This window comes from Cupressus sempervirens, chromosome 3 (genome assembly GCF_028749045.1).
Source record: "Cupressus sempervirens isolate cs-2001-9-10 chromosome 3, ASM2874904v1, whole genome shotgun sequence".
Classification (NCBI taxonomy): domain Eukaryota; kingdom Viridiplantae; phylum Streptophyta; class Pinopsida; order Cupressales; family Cupressaceae; genus Cupressus; species Cupressus sempervirens.
The window spans coordinates 517,169,733-517,182,157 of record NC_143120.1 but is presented as its reverse complement, the minus strand read 5'-3'; the positions used below and the strand labels follow the sequence as shown (position 1 = coordinate 517,182,157).

General features: G+C 34.8%; 1 long non-coding RNA gene and 1 pseudogene across 1 annotated transcript; both read left to right on the top strand.

Moving 5' to 3' along the window:
* Positions 1–6,714: 6,714 nt before the first annotated feature.
* On the top strand, positions 6,715–10,537 carry LOC149567449 (uncharacterized). Its single transcript, XR_016362418.1, has 2 exons — positions 6,715–6,886; positions 9,838–10,537. It is a non-coding gene; the product is annotated as an uncharacterized LOC149567449 (long non-coding RNA).
* A 104-nt stretch (positions 10,538–10,641) lies between these two features.
* LOC149567448 (homoserine kinase pseudogene) lies at positions 10,642–12,037 on the top strand (annotated as a pseudogene).
* The last annotated feature ends 388 nt before the right edge of the window (positions 12,038–12,425 follow it).

Below are 12,425 nucleotides of genomic sequence, written 5' to 3'. Positions count from 1 at the left end.
AAGATAGTAAATTTATGAGTGTTTCTTGGTAGGAATTGTTTGGGTTATGTGGTACAGATCTTACACCTAGCACTAGTTATCATCCGCAGATAGATGGGCAAACATAGATTGTGAATAAATGGGTGGAAGGATATCTGAGGAACTATGTGACTGCACAATAGAGAGCTTGGGTCAAATAGCTACATATGAGAGAGTACTATTATAACACCACTTATCATATGTCCATCAAGATGAATCCATTCATGACATTGTATGGTTATGAAGCACCTAGATTCATAGATCTGGTTTTGGGCGATAGTAGAGTGCTTAGAGCCAAAGACTTCTTATAGGATAGTCAAGATATTTTGAGGGTGCTCAAGGAGAATATATAGTAAGCCCAAAATTAGAATTTTTTTTATGTTGACCAGCACCAGATAGAGCGCAGCTTTGAGGTTGGGGATATGCTTTACTTGAGGTTACAACCACACAAACAATTATCACTCAAAAAGAGCAGAGCAGAGAAGTTGAAGCCTAGGTTTTATCACCCCTACATAGTGATTCATAGGGTGGGCGAGGTTGCTTACGAGATTGAGCTTCCAGAGGGCAGTTGGGTGCATAATGTGTTTCAGGTGTTGAGGCTCAAGAAAGCCATTGGTCAAAGAGTTGTGCCTTTTGTAGATTTTCCACCATTAGATGAGGAGGGGAAGCTTGTATTATTTCCTAAGGCTATTCTAGATACTAGGGAAAGGACTCTACAGAACAGGGTGATTAAAGAATATTTAGTCAGATGGAGAGACTTGGTAGAGGAAGATGCTACTTAGGAGAGTGAGCCGATGTTACAATAAACATGACTAAGATTGCTTGAGGACAAGCAATTTCAAGGGGGCAGACTGTAATGTCCCCACTTTAGCAGTTGTTTAGTTGTGCGACCGTTAGCCTTTTATTTTATTTTATTTATCCCACATTTCTTGTGTAAAGTGGTCGACCCTATGAAGTAGGAATAAAAGGAGAGCTTGTAGCTATTGTTAGGTATGGTGGAATATGAGAAGAACATGGATGTGTGAGTTACAAATTTGTTCTTGGCATTAGAGGACGTTTATCCTCTCTTGTGACATTTTAGACATCATTCCTTTGGGGTTTGGCCTTTGGAATTCATTGTTATCAACTTCATTAACAAGCAGCTTGGGCGTATTTCCAGCTACAGGCAGATTGGGTGTAATTAGTGAGTTGAAGAGATTGTTATGTATTTGATTTTATGATGCCAGAGTAATTAGTGAGTTTGCTTTGTATTTAATTTTATTAGTTTGAAAACTAATATTATTTTAGCAATAGTCAATCTTCAGTTTGCATAAATTCCTTCTTATTCATGTTATGTGGTTTCAAAATCTATGCAAAAAACACTAAAATCTCTATTAGTAGTTGGTTCAGTTTTTGGGTATTTCTAGGGTGCCCATTACATGGGGCCAAATGAGCTTCCGTCTTCATGTGGTTGGCCTTTATTAGTAGATGAAAGGTTTGGTGGAAACTCTCATGTTTTTGAATGAGTGAAGATTCACAAAGAATAACTTGGTTGTAAACGCTTAAAAAATTATAGAATAAATGCAATAAGTAGTTACAAAGATTCATTGTTTGAAAGGAAACCCCTACATTATATGGTGCTCTGCATATAAATATTTATTTAAAGGTGACACTTCTCTTGTATAGTCTGCAGTGCATTATTAATCCTGTAATGTACTGTTAATACCTTGTTTTTAAGTTCGTTACCTTTCATTGGGGTATGCGCATATTGGTACCTTCCCTAGACAAAATTGATAGAGAAAGAAAGAAGAAAACATGATTACAAATGCCTCGGGATGCCTACGCCTCTAGAGTTTTCTACCATGGCAAGAACTAAAAATAGAATATTAGAACTACCAATTTTTAATATATATAATTCATTGTGATGGCTTGTCTGATGGGTAGCCATCGCTCCAACAATATTGCAGTCACATACCGTTGTAGTTACAACAACCATTTTTGATGGATGACCATCGCTCAAACAACATTGTCATCATATACCATTGTCATTATGATGCCCCCTTCCAATGGATGGCTATCGGCTCTGTAGCATAGTCGTCGCACTTGTGAGGACAAATTAAAAATTTAAGTCGTCGTAATTTTGATAGTAGACTGTCACAATAGCTACGACATGAAGATGAAATCTTGCCCTTGCTTTCTTCCAAATTTGATGACTTTAGGTGTCTCAATTGTGTTAGACGAGCTTGCCATCACAATTTGCAACGAAAAAAGTTCAATGCTTGTTTGACAAGAGCCAATTCATGGTATTGTCGCTTGGGCAATGGGTGGCCATTGCAATTCAAACCCAACTATAGTAGTGACATAATCTTCTCTCGCCTCTCCATCCATCTCTAAGAACCAAATAGCTCTTGTTGGTTCATGCATAAAATTGTCAGATGCTACAGTCATTGTCTCTCAGCTAAGTTTGAGATCACTTTTAAGGTAGCAAACATGTTTGCAACATCTTTCTTAGTATCCTCTCTATCAACTTTGATAGTGTGAGGCATTTTGATTCCATCCCATATCATATGGATGCTTTCATATATTACATCCAAAGAAGTGGTCATGCTTGCCTTCCTCCTCTTTGTCCTCCTTGTTGTTGGTGTGGAAGGATTGCTTCTAGCGGATGGAGTCGATTGATTTGACTGAAATAAATCTTCATCTAAATCAACAACAATGTTCGTAGGTGTATTAAAATCCTCATCATCATCCATATCAACAACCTCATAAAAAAGGTTACCATCTTCACTATCTTGTGTTGTTGTAGCTACATTTCCTTCCTCCATGTCATTCCCGACAATTATTTCTAGATCATTAAGATAGGTGAATAGTTGCCTCCTATACACTTTTACAATCCTGAATTCACTTAACTACAAGTTGGAAAAATTAAATAATTAGATATTTGTTAGAAATTAGAATTGGACATGAATTTGAAGAGGACAATACCTTCAAAAGTTCATCCCATACGCTGTCCTTAGCATCCATGCATTGAGTTGTCTCATTCCAAGAAAATCCATTTGTATTCACAACTCTTTCATTATTCTATACACAAACTTCCATGTTTTAAACTTATTTTTTAAGTTATCTCTTCCAAGATTCAGCTTCAACTCTTCATTGAATCTCCTCTTTGTCACTATCCATGCTTCTTTCCAGAAACCTCCTTCACCTTTCCTCCCTAGAGTAAATTTCTCGAGGAGCAAATCTATAAGTTTTTGCTCCATCTCTCTAGTCCATACTACTTTCAAACTTCTAGAAGAAATACCAATGGGGGTAGTAGTGGTGGTTGCAACAGGGATAGCAATGGGGGCACACAAACATCCTCATGTATGCTCGTCAATAGATTTGTGAAAGACATTCTCAGCTTTGAAATAAACATTTGTTATATTGCTGCAAAACTTGCAATAAATAGTGAGTTGTTAGTAATAATGAGTTGTTAGAGTGTGTTATGTAAAAATTCATTTGGAAAAGAAAAATGGATGTTGAATATTTGATTGTAAAAAAATACGTACCTATCTATTTCCCTCTACGTGTAGTATGCAAAAGCTTGTTATTTAACCCAAGATTTTGTAAAATAGAAGTGGAATTTATTTACACCATGTGGTACAGAATAAGGATATTGTTAGGTCTCTATTGAATGCATTATTTAATTTGTAAATGCAATCAAATAAAATGCCAGATAGTGCCATATGTTTTTGGGGCACTCTTGTTGGTTGCTATTGAAAATTGATAAACATCAATCATTAACTAAGCATGGTGAATAATATCAATGGGATAAACAATGATATAATAAAGGGATTAGCAATTGTTATAAAGGGACGCAAAGACATGACTTGTCAAGTTCAATGGTTGCCACCTTTTAACTCGAGAGATATAAGAGTTAGAACAAAGTCCTCTAGTAGGAACCATTGGTAGGGAGAATAAGGAAAAGGGAAAGGGGATGTAATAAACCCAACTTGTTGATATCTTTATGTTAATTAATGTAAATATTGGGTAGCATTTAATCGATCATAAATTGAATTATTTGTATAATAGCTTTCTTTATTGTAATTAGTATACATACATACATACATACATTTCATTATTGAGTATTATTCCCAAGGGGATATCTTGAGTGAGCCTTATAATCTTATCTCTGTAAGTATTCATGTCTTGCATAATTTCATCAACTTAATAGAGGTTATATATGATGTAGCTTAGTCCTTGATCTAGTTTCATCTTTTAGGACTAGGTGTCCATTCGACACTACTATAGTGCTTTTAGTTTGTATCTTCACTTGTGATTTAATCTTGTTAAAGATTACCCCTAAGAACACCTTCTTGGGTCTACCTGAGCCCAAAGATTATTCACTCCTAGCATTCACTTTGTTTACACGAGTGGTAGATTAAATGGATTTATTCTATAATACAAACCTTTTTTAATTTGGGAGGGGGTGAATTTGCCCCCTTCTTGAAACTGGAAGGAATGATCACTAGCCATGATCATGCTTTTCAATTAAATATTTCTATTTACACTTACTTTTCATTTTTATTTTATTTTATCACAATTAACTATTTGAATAGTCCAGTGTAGCATTACTATTTAGTTATTGCAATCTCTTTTAATCAAGATGTAATTTGGTAACATTATAATAATCATCTTGTGCTATTTGTGTATTGTAGTCTAAACCATTTCTTCTAGTATATACTATAGATTTGAGCTTGATATTAGCTGAGCAGTATTTTCTGCTTCTAAAATAGAATACTCATGCTTTATTTTAAGCCTTTTCCCTTTATTGACTCTTGTAGATGGAAGAAGAAGAGAATGTTCAGAAGCTCTTGACATTGGTAATTTTAGACCTCTTTGTATGATTGGCCTGACATTTCCTGCCTTGTTTGTTCCCACTTACTTGATAGCTTGCTTTCTTGTAAGAAGAAAAAAATGAGATCTATTGAGTTTTGATTGGGGTGGTTATGTTTCAAATCATATGTTACCCTGGAATGGAAAACACAGATTCTTGTGAGACATGTATAATCCTATAGATACTCTTATGGTGCGATCGACATTTCATCCACTACACTTTGCATTTAATTTCTCCTCCATAGCTTTCAAATTTAGCATATTTAGCATTTCATTTCTCCTATATAGTTTCCCCTCCTTCCCCTTCTGTATTTATTTATGAATTCCCCTCCTTCACAGGAAACTGAGGAATCATTATGAATTCCCCTCTCTTCCTTTATGCCTTCCAAGTTTTCTGTAGGGGATGCATCTTGTAGAATGTATATTTTATAGTTTCCTCCTGTTGGTAGTTCAATTTAGTTTTATCTTTAGCATAATCTTTCAGTTTATGGATTCTACATGGAGACGTGGCTTTGTTCATCTTGTAACTAAATTTGATTGGTTGTTTGGTCTGCCTGAAATTCCTTGTAGGGTAAGCTACATTGGATACTATCGCAGTCATTTTAGTTTGTATATTTGCACTTGTGATTAAAATTAAGAGTATAATGGATCAGGGGACCAAAAGAGTAATGCCTCTCTTTAAATTTGAAATAAAGTAATCATGGGATATGTAGCACAGTTGTCAAGTTGTAGTAAATTATTTTATTTACTATGAGAAACACACACCATAGAAAGCAGATTTTTTACAAAGCAAAATTTGAAATATTTAAACTAATAATTATGAGCTTAGTATTAGCTAATAAATTTTTTTGGTTTTCTCAATTTACTGGTATTGTTACTCCTTCACCTTCATAAAATCTCTGTCAAAGCTTTTTTTTTAAAATTATTTTTGGAAGGGTCCCTATGAGCATAAGGTTATCCATTTTAAATGGCTGCTGTTGATTAAGAAGCTTGTTGTTGGGCCAATGTTGTCATCCATTAATGTTGAGCCTATGACCTACAATTTGTGTAATAAACCCGAGAGTTTTGAACACGTCTTTTTTTATTGTATTTATGCAAGTAAAGTTTGGGCCATCTTCTTTAGTTATCCTATTGATTGGAATAATAGTATTGGATTTTCTTGGTGTGAAATTTTGGTTGGTTACGTGAGATCTTTTGACTTATTTTTAACAGATTTTTGTTTGCTCTTACTGGTAAAGTACTATGGTTTCTTTGGAAGGAAAGGAACAAGGAGATATTTCCAAACGTGAGAAGGTGCCCTACTGAGTTTAATCTTAAACTCATACATTTTTACATCATGTCACATGTATCTTTTTTCTTGGAGATTCCAAAGTCTAGATTCTGAAGCCGATGCATGGCGAAGTTCTGCAAATCTAGAAAGATGAAGTCAAGGTAGCACAATACATCGAGAAATACCAAAGTTTCCTTACACAAACATAAATTGATGAGCTTAGCAGTCTTTTGGATAAATGTCATCTAGATTTTGGTAAGGAGACAGCTAAATATTTTCTATCTACATTAGCACTTGTTGATACTACTGTTTAGCCAAAGCATGACTATTAGATATTATAGTTTTTTACTACTTTTCTTGTTATTGTTGAGCTTTTTGAATTCAATATTGTTCTAGATGCTCATCTTAGAAACAATATGCACAATCCTTTGATAGTTTAAACACGTCCCTCCATTTTTGTATAGTAATAAGGGTTGGTTGTTTTTTAAGTTGATAGTTATTTGGGTTGTTGTTTAAACTTTTTCAATAAAAAAAATTCTCTATCAAAGCTTTGAATTCTTGCAGAGTTGTGTACATAGGCTAAACTTTTTGACTGTAAATTCTTCTTCACGGTCCGATTTGAGGAATTTCGAGCCTAAATTATAGGCATAGTGTTTGCTCGTGGTGTCTTTGAAGCTCTGCAAATTTGATGGCATTTTATAGAGGTGGAAATTGAAGGAGGTTCGATTTTAATGGTCATTACAGGTTTGAATTTTTTTTACACTCAATGTGTTGTCTTAGTTGATTTTGATGCTAAAATGCAATGATTTTCTTTTTGGGAATCATCGAAATGTTGTGAAAAGAACCACAGTGCATAAATTTTCCTCTCGTTTGACCCAGATAAAAAATTTAATGCTATATTTGTTGAATTTGGATCCATATATCTTAGAACACTTTCATGTGTCTAGCTCGATCCAAATTATTTGGTTTTCTCAATTTACTCGTATTGTTACTCCTTCGCATTCATACAATCTCTGTCAAAGCTTTGAATTCTTACGGAGTTGTGTACGTAGGATGAACTTTTTGATGTTTGATTGTTCCTTTTGATTGTAAATTCTTCTTGACGGTATGATTTCAGACATTTCCTAAATTATAGGCATAGCATTTGCTCGCGGTGTCTTTGAAGCTTTGCTAATTTGATGGCGTTTTATAGAGGTGGAAATTAAAGGTGGTTCAATTTATTACTGGTCTTCATGGTGGCATAGCGTTCGTTCAATAAATATGAGCTTAGTATTAGCTAACAAGTTTATTTGGTTTTCTCAATTTACTCGTATTGTTACTCCTTTGCCTTCATAAAATCTCTATCAAAGCTTTGAATTCTTACGAAGCTGTGTACATAGGCTAAACTTTTTGATGTTTGATTGTTCCTTTTGACTTTAAATTCTTCTTCACGGTCTAACTTCAGGCATTTTGAGCTTGAATTATAGGCATAACATTTGTTCGTGGTGTCTTTGAAGCTCTGTAGATCCGATGGCATTTTATAGAGGTGGAAATTGAAGGAGGTTTAATTTATTACTAGTAATTATAGGTTTGACAAATTTTTGGACTCAACATGTTGTCTTTCTTGATTTTGATGCTAAAATGCAATGAGTTTCTTTTCGAGAATCATGGAAATGTTGTGAAAAGAACCACGATGCCTAAATTTTCCTCTTGTTTGACCTAGATTCAAAGATTTTAATGCTAAATTTGTTGAATGTGGATCCATACATCTTAGAACACTTTCTTGGGTCTAGCTCCATCCAAACCCTAAGCATTTGGAATTTTTATTAAACTAGGCATCTAACATCTAAGCCTCATTTTGAATCACCTATAAGTTTCATAATAGTAAGATATCATCAGCTAATAAAGCAACCATAATAGAAATTTTGCAGCTTGTGCATATTGCAATGCAACCAAGAGAAAGAAATCCTTGAGGAGAGTGAAACTATGCCCAAGCACAAATATCACAAAGTTGTAAAATTTGCCGTAGTAAAAACAATGCAAACAAAAATATTGCAAGATAATTTACCTCATAATGGATTAAAACAAGAATATTCTGCCTCTGTCTTTGCCCTGCCTCTAAATCTTTGCCTTTGCTTTAATAGTGCAATGCCAATAAAACCCTACACCAAAAAAGCAAAACAAAACCTTGTAATCGCTCCATACTGAGTAAAATTTCCTTCGACTGATACCAATTTTCCTTCGACTGCTACTAGATGCATGCAAGCTGAGAATGAGCCGCGTAACCATGAAACAAATCTAAACTTTAGGGCACAAACCCAAAATTTTATTTTTTTGGGCAAAGTAATAAGTATTCCAATTCCACCTATTTGTAGAATTGTATAAGCCCATTTTTTGGACAAAATTGGAATACTTAATTTTATCGTATTTCTGTTCACATTTGAAAGTTGTTGCACCCAAATAGAATAAGGATACACATGCCTATTCGAGGGTATTCCTGTTGCCAAACAGACCCTAGGGGCCCGTTTGTTTGCTGGAATAGGAATAGAAAATGTATTCTCTGTTTGGTACCCCAAATCGAAATAGGGAATAGACAAATATATTCCAATTTTGCCCCTAAAATGAGCATATATTCATTCCAAAAAATAGTTGTTATTGGAATGAGCCATTCCTATTCCCAATTTGATTTTAAAATTTTTTTTGAATTAATTTTTTTTATTTTTTAATTTTTAATTTTTAATTTTTAATTTTAATATTTCAAAAACATTTTTTTATTATATTTATTTTTAAAAATACAAAACTTCAACTTATTTCTATTTCATTTTTGTACAACCAAACAAGGAGTAACATATTTTCAGTCAAATACTAGATTAACCACACAAGAATAAGATTGCTCTTTTCCATTCCTATTCCAATGATATTTCCTATTCTAATGGCATCAAGAATGAGATTGCTCATTTTCATTCACATTCCACATTTTCATTCCTATTCTAATAGCGTATCGAATATCGAGAACTAATTCGTCATATAATATATACGGCGATCAATATTTTTGGAGAAGATCGCATAACTTGAAATGACATGACATGTATGTTTTGTCTCTACTGTTCAACGCAAGCAGGCACTCTATATCGCAGATTTCTGCAGTTGAGAGCAACTCTTTTCATATTTAGGGTGTTAACTGGTCATGAATATCGTAATCACACCATCTCTGCATTTCTATAAGATGGACATGGTTTTCTATATTACCAGTAGAGTTGGCTTGGAACATTGTCGAACATGTATTCTGTAACTGTTTAATTGCCTGCTGGTCTGGAGCAATATAGCAGTTTATTTGAATTTCCATGCATGTGAAACATTAAAGAGGTCAATTTCAGTATAGCATTTTATTTGAATTTCCATGCTTTTGAAACATTAAGAGCTATGTTTTGTATTATGAAACCAAAAGTTCAAAGAACCAAACCAAAGAACAAAGATTTCAAGTAGTAAGCCAAAGTGTTTGTCAAATTACAGTCAAAGTGTAAGTGCTAGAATTCCGCATATAATTTTCACTTTACTGTTTGATCAGATACCCAAGCTGTAAATGTGTGTGCATTTGTGATATAATTTTGGGTCAAAACTGGTATGGGTTTTTACAATTCCAAAAACTAATTATTTTCTAGAATTTATTATTACATGATAGTTTGAGCTAATTAGGTTTTTTTTTTTGAACTCAGGCTTAGGTAATGCTCGGTTTGTGTGGACAACCAATAGACCTGGAAGATATCTTTGAATCTGTTGTAAACCTCAAACAAGAACATATTCAGCAAGGATACAATGAGGGTTTCGCAGAAGGAATAGAGTTGGGGAAAGTAGAAGGAAGAGATGTGGGTTTAAAACACGGTTTCGAAGTAGGGGAAGAGTTGGGATTTTATAGGGGTTGTATCAATGTATGGAAAGCTGCTCTTGAGATTGAACCAACTGTATTCTCGGCAAGGGTTAACAGGCAGATAAAACAGCTAGAGGAATTGTGGTGCAAGAGCACCCACATAAAGTATTTAGGTCAAGTTTTATGTATTTAGGTCAAATAGCTCAAGTTTTATTTATTTAGGTCAAGTTTTATGCATGAGCCGATTTGAGAAATTTATCTTGATTTCGTCATTAAGATAAGATAATTTTCTTGAGATTTGTACATATCATTGTGGGGTCACTCTTCCCCATTCTATACTGATTTAGAATTTTCTATTTTGTAATAATCTAAAATTTTTCGTAGACCGTCTTAACAAGTATAAATAGAGTTTTAAGTTTAGGTTTAGGTCAAGCTTGAGAGAAAGAGCAAAGTTTTTGGAAACAAAGTTACGAAAAGAAGAAATCTACAGAGGAGCTAATGTATGTACTGTTTGTTTGATAAATTAAATAGAATTTTTTTCTGATGTATCTCTTGTTGGTACTGGTTCATAATGCTATTGTGTTTGCTTCCATTGTGTTTTACGTCTGCATCAAATTGGCAGATAAATATCCTCTTTTTGAACCAGAAAATGAGACTGTCCAAGATATTTTAGAATCCATGAGAACAAAATTCAAAGCCATCTCAGCAACACTCTTGGGCAACCTTGAATATGATGGATATCCAAAGAGTAACAATTCTGAATTTTGAGTGTACAAAATAGCTTCGTCATATGTTTGGCACATGCTTCTTAAGGAAACTATGGATTGCTCTTTTGCCTGTTCAAAAGAACATTGTTCTTTCAGTAATGATTTGAGACCTATTTAGTATAAGTTTGGTAAATCTAGCACTAAGCATTCAGGTGGACTTTCCCCAAACATTTCGAATATTTGTTGCAAGGCAAAGCGAGTCTGAAACAGGTATCCCAGCTGGAGCCAGAGCCTGTTCTTCAATCTTTAACAGCCTTTGCCCCTGCAACAATAGCTAATCTTGGACTAGGGTTTGATTTTCTTGGTTGTGCTGTTGAAGGCTTAGGGGATCATGTTAGTGTAGAGGTGAAGGAAAGTGTACAGCCTGGCAAAATTGTGATCGCATCGATATATGGTCATAACAATAGACTTAGTCTTGATCCACTGAAGAATTGTGCTGGGATTGCAGCTAAAGCAACCATGGAATTGCTTGGCATCCATTCTGTAGGCTTGTCGCTTTCTCTTCGCAAAGGTCTGCCATTGGGAAGTGGGCTTGGCTCAAGTGCAGCTAGTGCGGCAGAAGCTGTAGTAGCTGTGAATGCCTTATTTGGGAGTAAATTAACGAAGGCAGTCCTTGTTATGGCTGGATTGAAATCAGAAGCAGCTGTAAGTGGCTATCATGCAGACAATGTTGCTCCTTCTTTGATGGGTGGTTTTGTTCTTGTGCGGAGCTATAGTCCACTTGATCTTATCTCCCTTCCATTACCCAATGATAAAGAGCTCTTCTTTGTGCTCGTTACTCCTGCTTTTGAAGCCCCAACAAAAAAATGCGAGCAGTGCTTCCAACAGAAATTACTATGAAGGATCACATATTGAATTGTAGTCAAGCAGCAGCTCTTGTTGCCGCTGTTCTTCAAGGGGATCCTTGTCTTCTGGGAGCTGCACTATCATCAGATTCTATAGTTGAACCCAAAAGGGCCCTCCTAATGTTAGGAATGTTGGCAGTCAAGGAAGCTGCTCTTGAAACAGGTGCATTTGGATGCACTATAAGTGGAGCTGGGCCTACTGCTGTAGCTGTTACACACAATGGAAAAAGAAAAAGCTATTGCTGAAGCCATGGTGGATATGTTCCTAAGGAAGGGGAAATTAGAAGCCTCTGCAGCTGTTGAGAAGCTTGATATAACTGGTGCACGAGTTGTTTAACCAATGATTGAAAATTTGGTTCTCTTTACATGTGTTTCCGCTCTGATGTACTACTAATAACTATTTCTTGTATATGAATAACTTGCTTGCTTATTTAAACATTTGTTACAGGATTTTGATGTTTTTTAGCTAGTTTAAAAGAGATTAAGCTTTAAGAAGTTTGAGATATGTTTGAATTTTTAATTAGTCTATTCGTGAAGAACTTGAATTTCAAACTACTGCTGTCTACTGCTACATTTTAACCATATCGCCTGGTTTCTTCTAAGTTTACTTTAGCCAGTATAATTAAATCTCCTACAATTTTCAACTTTGCTTTCAAAAATACCTTTTCAATATACCTGTGCGAAGAACACAATGAAGAGTGTGACATACAAGTGGACTTATTCTTATATGCCTTGATAAACCATTTCTCGGCCTATACACTTTTCAGTACAAACTGAGTTAGATTTTAATTTTTCAAAGCTTGCAGAATATTTATGCATTCTTC